This window comes from Lissotriton helveticus, assembly GCF_964261635.1.
Source record: "Lissotriton helveticus chromosome 1_1 unlocalized genomic scaffold, aLisHel1.1 SUPER_1_unloc_80, whole genome shotgun sequence".
Classification (NCBI taxonomy): domain Eukaryota; kingdom Metazoa; phylum Chordata; class Amphibia; order Caudata; family Salamandridae; genus Lissotriton; species Lissotriton helveticus.
The window spans coordinates 132,819-148,434 of record NW_027611726.1 but is presented as its reverse complement, the minus strand read 5'-3'; the positions used below and the strand labels follow the sequence as shown (position 1 = coordinate 148,434).

At 48.8% G+C, this 15,616-nt stretch overlaps 1 protein-coding gene across 1 annotated transcript in view; it reads left to right on the top strand.

Moving 5' to 3' along the window:
- LOC144806534 (uncharacterized) overlaps positions 1-15,616 on the top strand; it is a 157,641-nt gene that overhangs the window by 15,609 nt on the left and 126,416 nt on the right. The window lies entirely within an intron of this gene.

Below are 15,616 nucleotides of genomic sequence, written 5' to 3'. Positions count from 1 at the left end.
TTTCAATAACTCCACGTGTTGAACGGTGTGCCTTATTGTATCTCCTTTCATGAATGTTATTTGGATTTAGATAAGGTGTCAAAATGAAATCACGAACTGCATAGGCACTGTCTCCTAAATTTAAATTTCAGAAATGTGACAGTTTTAAAAATAGGTTGACAAAAGTTTTACAATTGATTTTTTTTTTTTAAGTAGCACTTACCAAGCAGAAATCCATCTCCAAATTCACCAGCACTCAAACGTCCATGTAATCCACTGTGTCTAAATATATATGAATCATGAGTGCCTCCAGGAAATTTTGCAACAATGTCAGTAATAATATACTTAGCATTACACACCATTTGAATGTTTAAAGAGTGGTAACTTTTCCTATTCCTATAAACATGCTCAGTTGCAGCTGGAGGTGTAATGGCAATATGTGTCCCATCTATACATCCAATTACATGTGGAAAATGGGCAATTTGATAAAAATCAAATTTTGAAATTTGGATATCTTGAGGTGTGCTGGAGAAGTAAATATGATGTTGCAACCTGTTCATCATTGCATCCAAAAATACCCTAAAAAACCTTGAAAAGGCACTCTGAGATACTCCTCCCACCTCTGCAATCACCCTTTGAAAAGATCCTGAGGCAAGAAGGTGCAGGGAACATAAGACCTGCACATGAGTTGGTATAGAATGTGTCCTGTGTGTTTCATGCTCCAAAAAAGGCTTTAACTCCTCTATTAAGTCCAAAATGGTATGTGGATGCAGTCTATATTTCTCAAAAATGTCTTCTTCAGTCTGTTGAAATAAGGTAATCCTCAATTTGAAAATCCTTTCCTGCCTCTGTCTCATCTGTGCAAGAGCTTGGATGCGCAGTCTTCTAGCTATCAGGTAAAGTCCAGCCATGGTTCTGTTAAAAAAATCAGTTGGGGCTGTCTTTTAAACATTCAAAAAAAATTGCACCTGGTTTGACTTAGTGTTAATTGCGAATTCTTAATTTGCGATTTGTCGTTTTTCGCTATTTGCGATTCTTTGATACATTTCATAGCGACTTCTTAAAATGCGATCATGCAAAATAGAGAATCGCTAGGAAATATTCGCATACACATGAAATCGTAAATAACGAAACGCAAAAAATAGCGATTTCTTATTTAGCGCTGCGAAAATACACATACATCCCGAAACATGCAAAATATTCATTAACGATTCGTTATGGTCAAAATTCTGCGAATTTCGGCCATAACGATTCGCAAAATGCTTGATACATCTAGGCCTAAAAGTCCAAGGAAAAAGATTCTAAACAAAGTATGTGGTCGCGTTTGGTCTTTACTCACTAGTAGTGTACACCAATCACTGAATATGAACACAAATGCAAAGTCCAAATCCTCACCGCTGACCACCAATGTTAGATCTGGGGGTCTCTAGTTGGCAATGGTATTCACCTTTGTCCAGATAGGGACCCTTACTTCTAAGTCAGGATAAGGGGATTATACTCCTTAATAACCCCTGCTCACCCCCTTTGTAGCTTGACACGAGCAGACAGGCTAATCTCATAGGGAGTGTGTTAAGCATTTGTGAATATACACAGTAATACATTGAAAACACTACAGATGGACACAACATAGGTTTTATAAAAATAAGTGTTCTTTATATAGACTTAAACACAAGACCACAAACAACAAAAATCCACAATACTACACTTAAGATTACTTAAAAGATGATTAAAGTCTCTCAGTTAAATAATATAACAAATCTTTATTCGGTTTATCACAAGGAAAAGCATAAAAGAGACAATCAGCAATACAATTGATAAAAAGGTGCAGGTTATACAGTGATTTTTTTTTTTTTAAAAGGTTCATACAAAAGACAGTATAAATTGAATATAAGCAGGCATGTTAAAATAGTAATGCATTTCAATGTTATTATTTTATCAGGAAAAATATTTTAAAGATTTTTTCTGTGATTCATGATACATTTTAAAAAGTTTAGAGCTACATAACACACTTCTTCGGTCTTTAGCAATTGCAGTCGATAAAATGCTGGTCGACACTGTCTGAGACCCCACCGCCTAAATGTGGGAAGAAGCCAACATTTTCTGATGGTAAAATTTACAGAACATGATCACATGTATGTTGGACTGTATAGATTTCCCATCACATGGACATGGGGGCAAAGTTAATTCCCAGCCTTTATTTGTTGGAAAAACAACCAATCTAAAAAAAGTATCCAGTCTGAATCTGGTCATCAGCATTCTCTCGTATGTTTTAATCTGTAAGGTTAAATACGGTTGAATGCCATATGTTGTCTGGACCAGGTTTGCGTGGATAACTGATGGTTTTGTGGCCTCTGATGTCAATCTCAATGTTTCTAAGTGATGGAGGGCTAGCTCCTTCAGACTCTTCTTCGACAAGCCAGCCATCGAGTCAGGTTGCAAATAGTAGTTCTCAAGGCCAAGGTCTGTGAAGAAGTTTCTGATATAGCGGAGCCACTTTAGCTTTGAGGACTGGTCAAGTGACATTGTATCAGCCACAATTGACTGTGTTAGCGCATTCGTGTCGGATGACCAAATGCGCCTCCACAGCATTAATGGCTGAATTTTAAGAAGGTCCTCAAGGTAGGGAATTCCCAGTTCCATGTGGGAGGCGTAGGTTGATGTGCCTTTTGATGTTGCTAAGAGAAATCTTATAAATGTGTTTTCAATTACCTGGAGGGCTCTTGTGTCTGTGTGACCCCACACTCCTGCTCCGTAAAGAGCGATGGCCTGGCACTTAGCTTTATAGATTGTCAATAACTCCACTGGGGCCCTCCTCCCCAGTTTCTGTGAAAAAATCTGTAAGGCCGCTATCGATCTTTTAAACAGATGGCATCTCGTCTCCACTGCTGGTTTCCATGTCAGCCTGTCATCTATCATGATCCCTAGGTATGGGTACTGGGCTGTGGTCTCGAGGCTTTGATTGTCAAGATATATCTTTTTTGTGCCTTTCTTCGCACCCCCCGAGATCATGACAAACGTTTTTTTTACATTCACCTTTAGATCCAGACTACTCATGAAATTAGTGTATCTGTTCAGTGAGCTCTGGAGTTCGCGCGGGGTTCTCGCCAGGATGACGGCGTCATCCGCATAGAGCAGAGCTGGGATCAGGCGCTGGTTTACTCTTGGGAGGTCCTGGGCCCCCCTCAACATATCCCCCTCCAGGCCGTTGGTGTAAAGTGAGAATAGGAAGGGGGCCAGGACACAGCCCTGCCTAACTCCCCGCTCCACTCCGAATGACGCCGTCAGCTTGCCGTTTCTTCCAAAGCGAACTCTCGCGGAGGCACCTGAATAGAGCTCTCTCAGGAAGTCTAGTAGGGAGGGATCCACGTCCATTTGTCTTAAAACTGTCCATAGTTTTGAATGCGAGACGCAGTCGAATGCAGCGGACAGGTCCACATAGACCATGTACACCGTACTCTTCTTTGCCTGCATGTATTTGCCCATTATCAGGCTGAGGTTAAGGGCCTGCTCTACCGTCCCAAAACCTTCTCGGAACCCAAACTGCAAGTCCGAAATATTGCCTCTTTCCTCGCCCCACTGCTGAAGTCTCTCCAAGATGACCCTCCCCACCACTTTGCCCAGAGAGTCCAGGAGTGAAATGGGGCGATAACAATTCACGTCCTGGCGGTCCCCTTTCTTGAAAATGGGGACCATAATTGACTTGGTCCAAGAATCTAATACACCCTCACTGGCTGCAGCTATACACACTCTTGTGAGAATAGGCGCCCATAGATCTAGGTTAAATTTAAAAAGGTCCTCAGGACGCCATCAGGGCCAGGCGCTTTACCAGTCTTACTTTTTTCTAGGGCCACTAATATATCGGGGATGTCAAAGGACAATGGAATTGGGTATTGTACCTTGGCGTGGAGGTTCGTTAGCCCATCTACGCACACATGATCTTTAAAAATATTTGCGAAATGTGCTACCCAGGTGTCCTCATCTATGGCTACCTCTATCCTGGGGGAATTGTTGTCTGTAAAGTAAGGGGATCTGACCGTTCGCCAGAAGGCCTGACTATTTTTTGAGAGAGCGCTCTTATTTAGATCTTCCCAGAGCTTCTCTTTCAGTTGCTGAACTCTTAGCTTGCGTTCTTGAGTGTAATTGCATCTAAGGAGTTGGATAAAGCCCGCATCTCTCGGTTTATTGTGGAGAGCGGATTTTAAATCAGATAGGGCTCTGGTGCAATTGTGGTTAAACCACCCTTTCTTCCTGGGGTGTTTAGTTATTGTTTTCGTCGTGAGCAATCCCTTAGTTATTTCTAGGATTTCTATAAAATTGTTTAGAACCTCTTTATGGTTTGCCGCAAGGTCCAAGCATTTAATTATGTTTGGATATGCCCGGTCCACTAACTTTTTCGTGAGTTCATTGGGATTAACTTTTTCCCATTTTATTGAGAATCCGTTGTTTTTTGCTAGCTCTAACCTGTTTTGGGTGAGAGTGTTGGCTATTTCGGTGAACTTGGATTTGGATTCAATAATATGAATGTCCATTTTTAATGCGGAATGGTCACTTAGTGGATTAGCGATGACCTGGTAGGCTTTGGCCATCGGAAGCAGTCCTGGAGACAGAAGAATATAGTCGACTGTCGTTTGATGGCCTCTGCCCACATAGGTCGGATAGAAAAGATTTTTTTCCAGATTTGGGCTATTAGCAATTACCAGGTCAAAGTCGGAAAGTATATTATTCATTATATTTCCCGATTTGTTGTGGACGAAATGTGCTAATGAAATCTCATGTTCGTCCACAAACCCACAACATTAGGAGTTAGCCATAGAACATGGGTGAAGGTTAAAATCACCTCCCCATAGGAGGTGAATCATTCCGGGGTGGTCCTTCCACTGATAAACACTTCTTAGTCTCTCCTGTATGTTTCTGACAAGAATCAAAAAGTCATTCTCGTCTAGATTATTATACATATTTACTAGGAGGATAATGTCCTTGTTTGGAAGAGAGAGGGATAAAATCTGGCAGTTAGGATCAGTGAATACATTAAACACTTTTAAGAGGGTAAGTGTGTTCGCTATATATATTATTAGCCCTCCTTTGGGCCTACCTATTGTACTACGGGTAGCTGGAGAGGAATACGTTTTATAGCCCAAAAGATGGAGCTCTGTTATGGACCAAGTCTCCTGGAGGCAAATTATTTCCCCTTGCTCCAGGAAATTCAGGGCCACAGCGTCCTCAATCTTTGAGCGTAGACCCGCCATGTTCCAGGAAAGGAGGGGTATAATTAATGCGTCAGTTTTTGGAATTGCTGTTGCTGGAGCCCGCGCCGTGTTTTCTCTTGGGGGTGGGGTGTGTGGTGGGTTGGGATTGATGTACTCCGTATCCCTTGATGGTCAATCAACCATTTCTAATGCACTAAATCTGTTTGTTAGCGGGATGTTATGCCAGGGGTCCCATCGGGGCGGTTCTCTGTAGGCCATCCTCTGCTGTTGTTGTCCCCATTCCTCCCAGTTCCCTCCCTGGTGACGTGGTCTTACTACATGCCAGGGATTCTCGTACTCACGGAAGCGGGGGGCTCCGTTTTGTCTATTGTCGTAGAGTGTGACCTGACGGGAGGGTGGTTCACCCCAGGGAAAAACAGGATCCTCGAAGAAATTATTGTTGTTAGGTAAGGTTATGGGATAGAAGAAAGACAGCGGTTTAATTCTAATACCCCCGTTTACATTAGATTGATCCCAGGAGCTAATATAATCAGCTACCCAGGGATCTTCGAAGGTGATAACTATGCAATCTCCTGGAAGCAGTTTTCTGCCTTTTCCCACCCATGGGGTCCTGCGCAGTGAGGAGATCCTTCCATGCCAATTTGGTGGCATGGGACGGTTTGTCTGTAGCCAGTGTTGTACCTTATTTTTTAGTGACCAAGGAGGTTCCGCATTATTGGGAGCTAACTCAGGTACACCAGTCATGACCGCTACATACGGTGCAGCCTCTGGAGGTAACTCTACAGGGGCTCTGACCTCTCCGGGACCTCTTAACGCGTTTCTATTGGTTGGTTGTGGAAAGAAATTTTGCGCCGAAGTTTTGGGGGCTAGGTTCTTTCTTGCCACTGGCTGCGACAGGGTTGTTATTGATGGTACGGTATTGCCCTGTTTCACTGTAGTTACTACGTTAGTGGTTGGGTTTGGTGTGCTCGAGGTAGACGTTACTAAAGACGTTGGAATGGGAGTCGGTGCTGTGGATCTTACAGTCTGTGGTGAATTCGTTTGGGGAGTAACAGGTTTTGGGATGACACCCAAAGGGTTCAGAAGGGGATGCTGGACGGGATTGGTTCCCCCTCTTTTCTGTGGAGCGGGCACCTGATTGTGTTGTGAAAGTGTAATAAGCTTTGAAATCTGACTCTCCAATTTTGCTAGTTTTTGTTCTACTGGTTGTAAGGATAGTTTAAGGAGGTCGGCAATTTTGTTTAGGATGATTGCATTATCAGGGTCTATCGGACCCTTGTCAGTAGATACTAAGATTGGTGAGTCTGTTATTACATGAGTGGCACCTTCCTGGTCGTCCTGATGTATTAATGCTGTAACGGCATGTTGGTCTAATCTTGGGAGTGGGATATGTGGAGTGCTAGGGAGGGGTTCCGTCATAATTCTGTTGGAGTTTGTTTGATTAATCTTTCTTTTGCTTACTGCTCCTTCCCTCCTTCCCCTAGCTTGAATTCTCTCTATAGTTGACGTTTGTGAAGGGGATTGAGGGGGTAACTCAGGGTTTTTTTCTATATCTGAGCTTAGGGGTGAATCTGCGAGCTCAGATACAGACATGTCTACGTTGTTGGGTAAGCTACGTCTTCCCTCTCCAGCTAACCTTGACCTTTCTTTATTACTACTCGGGATAGGTGTTCTAGCTTCTGCGAGATTTCCCAGGGAAGATCTTTTAGCAAAATCTAAATCTAGTGAAACCCTTTTCTCCATTAGTGAGATGCTTTGATCAATGAACGAGTTCGCTTTAGTGATGAAGTCGTCCATGGGACCTAGCAGTTTACCTACACTCCCTGGAGCCGCTATCTTCTTTCCTCTGGTAACTACCATAATAAAAAAGTAAAGGAAGAAAAGCACAGAGGATAGCAGCACGTAAAATCTTATCTAGTTAATAAATTTATAAGAGTGTTAAAATACTTTACAAAGGGAGTCGCCCAGTCCAGTCTCTCAGGTCCTCGAACGGCCTCAAACGGCCCGCTCTTTGCCCGGTCTTCGCCCCGTGCTTTGTCCCGCGTGCGTCCCGCTTCGCGGTTTGAGCAAGGTCTGTTAAGTACTCACGGGCGTGGGGGCGTGTCCGCCGGGGGAAGAGGCACCAGCAGCGTTCAGTGATGGATGCTGGGCCTCGCAGTCCCCCGGTAGGGCGCCTTATGAACCTGGGTCTTTACAACCACTGGGAGCGTGCTATCAATCCGCCGATTGCGGACGATCTCCCACCAGCGGTCGGACCTCTCAGGGCAAGTAAACAGCGTTCTGACCCCTCCAGGGGAACGATAAAACACTCCTTTTGGCTCGGCAGAGGCAGGGAATAATGAGCGGCACCCGCGGAGCGGGTGTCGCGAAAGGTATTCAGCAGGCGAACGTGGGGGCGTGTCCGCCGGGGGAAGAGGCACCAGCTGGGTTCAGTGATGGATGCTGGGCCTCGCAGTCCCCCGGTAGGGCGCCTTATGAACCTGGGTCTTTACAACCACTGGGAGCGTGCTATCAATCCGCCGATTGCGGACGATCTCCCACCAGCGGTCGGACCTCTCAGGGCAAGTAAACAGCGTTCTGACCCCTCCAGGGGAACGATAAAACACTCCTTTTGGCTCGGCAGAGGCAGGGAATAATGAGCGGCACCCGCGGAGCGGGTGTCGCGAAAGGTATTCAGCAGGCGAACGTGGGGGCGTGTCCGCCGGGGGAAGAGGCACCAGCTGGGTTCAGTGATGGATGCTGGGCCTCGCAGTCCCCCGGTAGGGCGCCTTATGAACCTGGGTCTTTACAACCACTGGGAGCGTGCTATCAATCCGCCGATTGCGGACGATCTCCCACCAGCGGTCGGACCTCTCAGGGCAAGTAAACAGCGTTCTAACCCCTCCAGGGGAACGATAAAACACTCCTGTTGGCTCGGCAGAGGCAGGGAATAATGAGCGGCACCCGCGGAGCGGGTGTCGCGAAAGGTATTCAGCAGGCGAGCGTGGGGGCGTGTCCGCCGGGGGAAGAGGCACCAGCTGCGTTCAGTGATGGATGCTGGGCCTCGCAGTCCCCCGGTAGGGCGCCTTATGAACCTGGGTCTTTACAACCACTGGGAGCGTGCTATCAATCCGCCGATTGCGGACGATCTCCCACCAGCGGTTGGACCTCTCAGGGCAAGTAAACAGCGTTCTAACCCCTCCAGGGCAACGATAAAACACTCCTTTTGGCTCGGCAGAGGCAGGGAATAATGAGCGGCACCCGCGGAGCGGGTGTCGCGAAAGGTATTCAGCAGGCGAGCGTGGGGGCGTGTCCGCCGGGGGAAGAGGCACCAGCTGCGTTCAGTGATGGATGCTGGGCCTCGCAGTCCCCCGGTAGGGCGCCTTATGAACCTGGGTCTTTACAACCACTGGGAGCGTGCTATCAATCCGCCGATTGCGGACGATCTCCCACCAGCGGTCGGACCTCTCAGGGCAAGTAAACAGCGTTCTAACCCCTCCAGGGGAACGATAAAACACTCCTTTTGGCTCGGCAGAGGCAGGGAATAATGAGCGGCACCCGCGGAGCGGGTGTCGCGAAAGGTATTCAGCAGGCGAGCGTGGGGGCGTGTCCGCCGGGGGAAGAGGCACCAGCTGCGTTCAGTGATGGATGCTGGGCCTCGCAGTCCCCCGGTAGGGCGCCTTATGAACCTGGGTCTTTACAACCACTGGGAGCGTGCTATCAATCCGCCGATTGTGGACGATCTCCCACCAGCGGTCGGACCTCTCAGGGCAAGTAAACAGCGTTCTAACCCCTCCAGGGGAACGATAAAACACTCCTTTTGGCTCGGCAGAGACAGGGAATAATGAGCAGATAAAGTTGCTGTTAAATGCTACAAAGTTCTCAACAAAGTACCTGGATGCGTAACGCAAGGTAAACAAAAGGCTCGCAAAAGGGGAGATGCGTCGGTTGCGTGATCCGGGGGAGATGATGCGTCGTGCCTCAATGCTTGCGCAGAGTAGAGGATGCGTCGTGCTTCTTACCGGTGTGGAGGGGATGCGTAGATTCTCGGCCTGTGGGCCTGTTGCCATGCGCAAGATGTCGCCTTGATGCGATGCGATGATCCGGTTGCGCTGCGAGAAGATGGCGCCCTTGATGTGGTGATGCGATGATGATGTGATGACGCCCTGGCAGCCTTGAGACGACTTTGTACTTTGGAGCTGCGACAGGCCCTGCGACACGCTTCTCCGATGATGCAATGGCGACTCTCATGATGGCGTCATGCTTCTCCGGTTTTGCGACAGCAGGCAGCTTCGATGAACACACGCTTCCAGGGAGATGCAGCGAAGGCTCGCTTCTCCGGCGTTACGATGATTTCAGCTGCTGCGGCGACACGCTTCTTATCGCTGCATCGCGCTTCCAGCTCCCAGCGGCACGCAAGTGACTGGAGTCAGAATTCCCAGCAAGGAAATTCAGGAGGGAGCGGGAGGTGAAGTCTTTTGTCCCTGAGACTTCAGCAGGAGGCAAGCACAGTTCAAGCCCTTAGAGAATATTCTGTAGATGGAAGTCCTTACAAAGTTCCTCTCCTTTCCCTTTCGCAATGAAGCAACCACTGCAGGCCAACCAAGCAAACAGCACACTGGCAGAGGGGTAGTCCAAACTCCTGCAGCTTCCTTGGTTCTTCTCCTTGGCAGAAAGGTTTCTTGTCCAGAAGTGATCTAATTTCTTGGGATCAGGGTCCCAATAGTTATACCCCAAAATCCTTTGTTCTCTGAAGGCAGAGAGGCCTCTGCCTAGTTCAAAACAGTTCTTGAGCACTTTGTTTACATGACTCTCCTCTTCCTTTCACTGTGCAGGGCAGAGACATCAGCCGCCCCACAGGAGGTGGAGCCACCACAGGGGAGGGAAGATACAGCTCTGGAGCACTCTGTTGACATGATTCCTCCTCTCCTTTCACAGTGCAGGGTAGAGACATCAGACAAGCCACAAGGGGTGGAGCCAGCATTGTAGAGGGAAGGCCTAGCCCTATTCAGGTCCCAGGTGCAACTACTCCCTCCCATCTAGATGCAGATCTCTCTATTCACCACGGGGCTGCCCCAGCCTGTCTCTTGGAATCCCCTAGCCCTGTCACTGCCAAATCCAGACAAGGAATACACAACTCAGCAGAGGCAGGCTCAAATGGTTAGGCAAGCAAATACCTACTTTCTAAAAGTGGTATTTGCAAACACAGAATATTAAAATAAACTTTACTAAAAGATGTATTTTATTATTTCTGAGTTCAGGCATACTAAATTCGAATTTTTACCAGTCAGTTAGGATTATAAGAATGTATTAATTTTAACTGCCCATTCTGGCCTATAGAGAACAGCTGGCATTCAATAGTGAAAAACAAAAATGGCTGTAATTCACTATTAGACCATACTACACCCATCAGAGCATGTCCTACCTTATACTTATAATGCACCCGGCCCTTGGGCCTACCATAGGGGTGTCTAATATGAAGCAAAGGGAAGGTTTAGAGACTGGGAAGTGGGTGCACTTGGCCAAGTCAACATGGCAGTGCTAATCTGCACACAGGCCTTGCAATGGCAGGTGTGAGACACACTTTACAAGCTGCTTCTGTGGGTGGCACAACCAGTGCTGCAAGCCCACCAGCCGCAATTGATTTACAAGCCCCGGGCACACATGGTGCACTGTACTAGTACTAGGGACTGACAGTAAATCAAATTCCCCAATCATGGAATAACCAATTAGTACATCAATGTAACATAGGGAGCACTTGCACTGTGGCACTGATTAGCAGTGGCACAGTGCCCAATGCATAAATCCAGCAAAAAAAAATCAAAACAGAGGTGGCAATCTGTAAAAAATGGATGGGAGACTCACGCCAATGATGCCAGGTCTAACAATTTACCCCTGAAGCCCTGATGTGGAAGAAATGATGCTCATTTCCATCATCATTCAATCAAATCTGAGGAGACAAAGAAGTTTAAACATTTTAGTTATTAACAGGTTTCTGAAATCTTGACGGCTCGGTAAAAATTGAATCTTGAACAGTAAAAAATTCCAGGGCTTAGAAGCTAGAATACAGACCTACTGACTCTCTGCTTTACAGTTCTGGTCCCTTGGCCTAGAACAGAAATCTGGATTCAAAAGAGAAGGAGCAGGAATGATATTTATTCCTGACACAAATAATATTTTGGGTTTGTGTTTATGAGCAAAACGGAACCCTCATTTTACATAAACCCTGCTGGTGTGCGCTGCCCTCTGAGCAAACAAAGCTGCAGCTCTGTGATAGCCAGGCCGAGTGTTGGACTTGGCCCTTCTGGCAGGTTCACCCCTGAACTTTTTGCCTTTTAAGGTTACCTCATTATAGTGATTTCTGGTCTTAGCGCACTTTAGCACCGTGGCGCAGTATAAAGTGTGTGCGCTCTCTGAGTGCGTGTTTGAGAGTGGCCTGCCCTCCCATAGGAATGCATGGGGAATATGTGTGTCCCTGGTAGTTCCTGATGCCTGGGGAGTGCAGGTGCGAGTTTGGTATGTGCGGACTCGTGTGATTAAATGCTGCGCGATGATGTGTGCGGCATAAATTTGTCTAGTGTGGTAGTGCCACTACTAGAAGCTGGCATGTATGTGTAATTTATGTGAATTGGCTGTCGGGCTTGTGATTGGCTGGAGCTGGCTGGTGTGCCTGGCTCCAGGAGTCAGGATGGGTCTGCCCCGGTGGTGAATGGGAGATCTGCATGTTGATGGCTGGGGAGGAGTGCACATGGGACCTGAATAGGGCTGGGCTTTCCCTACACAATGCTGGCTTCACCCCCTGTGGTGCGACTGATGACCCTAGCCTGGCCAGTGAATGGGAAGAGGGGCTGAGCAACAGAGTGCTCCAAAACCAGCTGCGTCTGGTTTTCGCCCCACACTGCACCCTAGAGACAAAGGGATTTTGTGTATAAAAGGAGGCTGTGACCTCCTATAAAAGGTTTTGTGCTCAACTTGAATCCACCAGGGGCGTGCTGCTGCTGGGGCCCAGGGGAAGGCTTGCCTTCCTGGGCCCTGCCCAGCCCCTGGATGCCTGGATTCCTGGAGTTCCTGCTTGGGTCCTAATTAAGCATGAGCGCAAAATCCGCTACGCTCGCGGATTTTGCGAATTTTCGGCAAATCCGCGATCCGCGAACTCTCGCGAATTTACCGAAAATTCGCAATCCGCGAGCGGCGGATTCCGGGGGCAAAAGTTCAAGCCTTGCTGGCCTGTTGTAACTAATTTACGATGGCGCCGGCAAGCTGCCAGCGCCATCCTAAGATAGTTACTAAATTAGCTTCAACAGGAAGCTCTAATAGATAAGCTAAAGCAGGTCATCGAGCGCCTGCTTTATTTTATCTATTAGAGCTTCCTGTTGAAGCTAATTTAGTAACTATTTTAGGATGGCGCTGGCAGCTTGCCGGCGCCATCGTAAATTAGTTACAACAGGCACAAAACGGTGGCGTCGTCTTGAATAAATATGAAGGGCAGGGTTCATTCTGGCACGACGGTCCTGGCACAAAAATTAAACCTCAACCGCAGGCACTTTCAGATACCGATTAAGCATGTGCCCTAGTTGAAGCTTAAATTCAGTGACTCATTCATCTGCCCAAAAACAATCGTGAGCGTTGTCAAGGCTGGGCAGATGTGCCTTCTTCCTAAATATACCATCGAAAATTAGGTGTGATGCTGGGCAGAGGCCTTTGCATTCTTGACTTTCACGAGCGCAATCCTCGTGCTGTTCCTGTGGCTAGGAGCTTCTGTATCTTTATCTGCTGCTCTGATCGGTCTCTGACGTTTTATACACACAAGAGGGATGTGCACTCGCATGGAAGCGCCGTTCGTTTGGCCCCGCCCACACACTCGCGGTGTGCACCATCTTCCCGCCATTTACCCACTATGATGGGCAGCTCACTCAAGGGACCCCTGCGCCCTTCGGCGCAATTGCATAGTAACACACACCTGGTCGCTGTAGACAACTCTCTGGCACTTTAGGCAGCTGTAGTGTAGTAAAAGCACTATACATCTACGCAGAGGCCTTTGCATCTTTCATCTGCTGCTCTGATCGGTCTCTGTCCTTTTATACACACAAGAGGCATGTGCACTCGCATGGAAGCCCCGCCCCAAATCCGCGGGTACGCAAATCCGCAAAATCCGCGGATTTTGCGGATCCACGATCCGTGAATACGCAAATCCGCGAATCGTGGATCCGCAAAATCCGCCCATGCTTAGTCCTAATAGGAGGGGGTTGCTACTGGTGGGGCCCAGGAGGGACCGCCTTGGGGGCTGTCTCCTGCCCTGTGTGCTGGCCTCTGGGCCCTGCATTCCCCTCCTGATGCCCAGGACCGCTGGGACCCCTTTTTGCTTTAGGGGGGTCCCCCCTTCTGGGGCCTTTGGTGGTTTCTAGGCCCCCAGCGCCTCGTGAGTGCTTTATTTCTATTTTTGGGGAGAGTGCTGGCATTTTCCCCAAGGGAAGCTCTCCTGCCCTTTTGCACCCCTCGCAGGTGCCCACCCTGCGTTATGCCTGGTCAGTTGCTTAATTCTAGAGCGGGTGCCCACCCCGCTTATTTGGGTAGCTTAACGGGTGCCCAACCCTTTTCTACGTTTATTTTGTGCACCAAGGGAGCCTACCCCTCATTATTGCCCCCGACACAAGATGCCGCCGCCACCTGCGGCCCGCCTGACTGTGGGCAAGGCGCCGGACGCGGCAACCAGGAAGTGCGACCGGAAGAGGAGGTCGGGAGCCCACCCCGCCTCCTTGAGCTCCAGAGGGAAGGAGAGAAGTCCCCCCGTGGCCCGGGGCTCACATGAGCTGTGGAGAGCTCCGGGGCCGCCAGCAGGAGAAGAGAAGCCGCCGAGCCTCTCAGGCTCATCTCTGAGTCCCGGTCCCAAGATGGGGGATGGGTGAACAAGGGCGCTGTTGGGCGGGGCTCCCAGGGATTGGGAGAGCCCCGCTACTGCCGCTGATTGAGTACATCTGCCTCCACCCGCCCCAGCCGGTGAGTCAGCCAGGGAGTCCGGGTGGGGAGAGGCAGAGAGGTAGTGGTCCCGCCAGGAGAGCGGGTCGCCCCAGAGTGGCGCAAAGTCCTTCCTGATTGTTTGAGCGGGCCCGCGGTTGCGGGCCGCTCCACCGCTGCCTCTCTTTTGTTTCGAGGGCCCTGTGGTCCCGGGGGCCCATGCCCACCCAGAGCCATTGCGCTCCAACAGTGAGACATGTTTTCTTTTAGAGCCTAGAGGGCTCAACGATGGGCAAGTGTTTGTTCCAGAGCACCGTTTAGGTTTTTCTCTCGAGGGACTTGTTCTTTGGACTCAGGAGTGACTCGCACTCCTTCGCCCTACTTTGGCAACTCCACTCTATGACCATAATTTCTACACTTATCAACTCTGTGCCATTCTATTTCACTTCAATGTACAACACTGGACGGTACGCTATTTCACTGTGTGACACTCCACTCTATGCCACTTTCCTCTTGACCACTCCACTGTACGCTATTCTACTGTTTGCCACTCCACAGTACGCTATTACTCTGTACGGCACTATAGTCTATCCCACTCCACTGTACAGCACTCCACTACACTGTGCACTACTCTATGCTATTCCACTTTCGCCGACTCCACCCTATGCCACTCCCCTTTATTCCACCCCGGTGTTTACTATTCCACTGTACGCCACTTCCACACTATGCCGACTCAACACTATAAGCCACTTCAGTGTACGTCACTCCACACTATGCCACACCACTCTAAGGCACTTCAGTGTACACCACTCCACTCTAAGCCACTTCAGTGTATGCCTCTCCACTCTAAGCCACTTCATTGTACGTCACTCCACACTATGCCACTCCACTCTAAGGCATTTCAGTGTATGCCACTCCACTCTACATTACTCCACTGTTCCCTATTTTAGTGTGTGATTCTATACTGTAGGCTTTTTCACTGGAAGTCACTCCCCTCCACACAACTCTACTCAACACTATTCCACTGTAGGTAACTCCACTCTACCCCACCCTACTCAATACTATTCCAATGTACCTCATTTCCTCCTACCCCACTATACACCACTCTACTCTATACCACTCCCCTTTACTCTATGCTATTCCACTGTAGGTAACACCACTCTGACCTCTCCTTGGCCCCACTCTGACCGCCGACTGCCGATTGCGGTGTGCTTCAGGCTTCAAGGAGACATGAGGAAGGACTCAGAGACGCCGATACTCCGAAATTGTTGCCTTGCGCTTCCGTGGTTTCCAGGTCCCAGTTTCCCAACCCTGCTGGGGCGCTGGGGCAGGCTGAGCTGAGCGAGGCAGATAATGCAAAGAGGAGCAGGGTTGTGAGGTGCGCGGTGGGGCTGAGTTGGTGTTGGTGTTGCACCAGCATGAGTCGGCCCGAGCCCTCTGTGCCTTGAAACCACAGCAATAACCACAGACTACCACAGCCTGCCATGGACAGCATT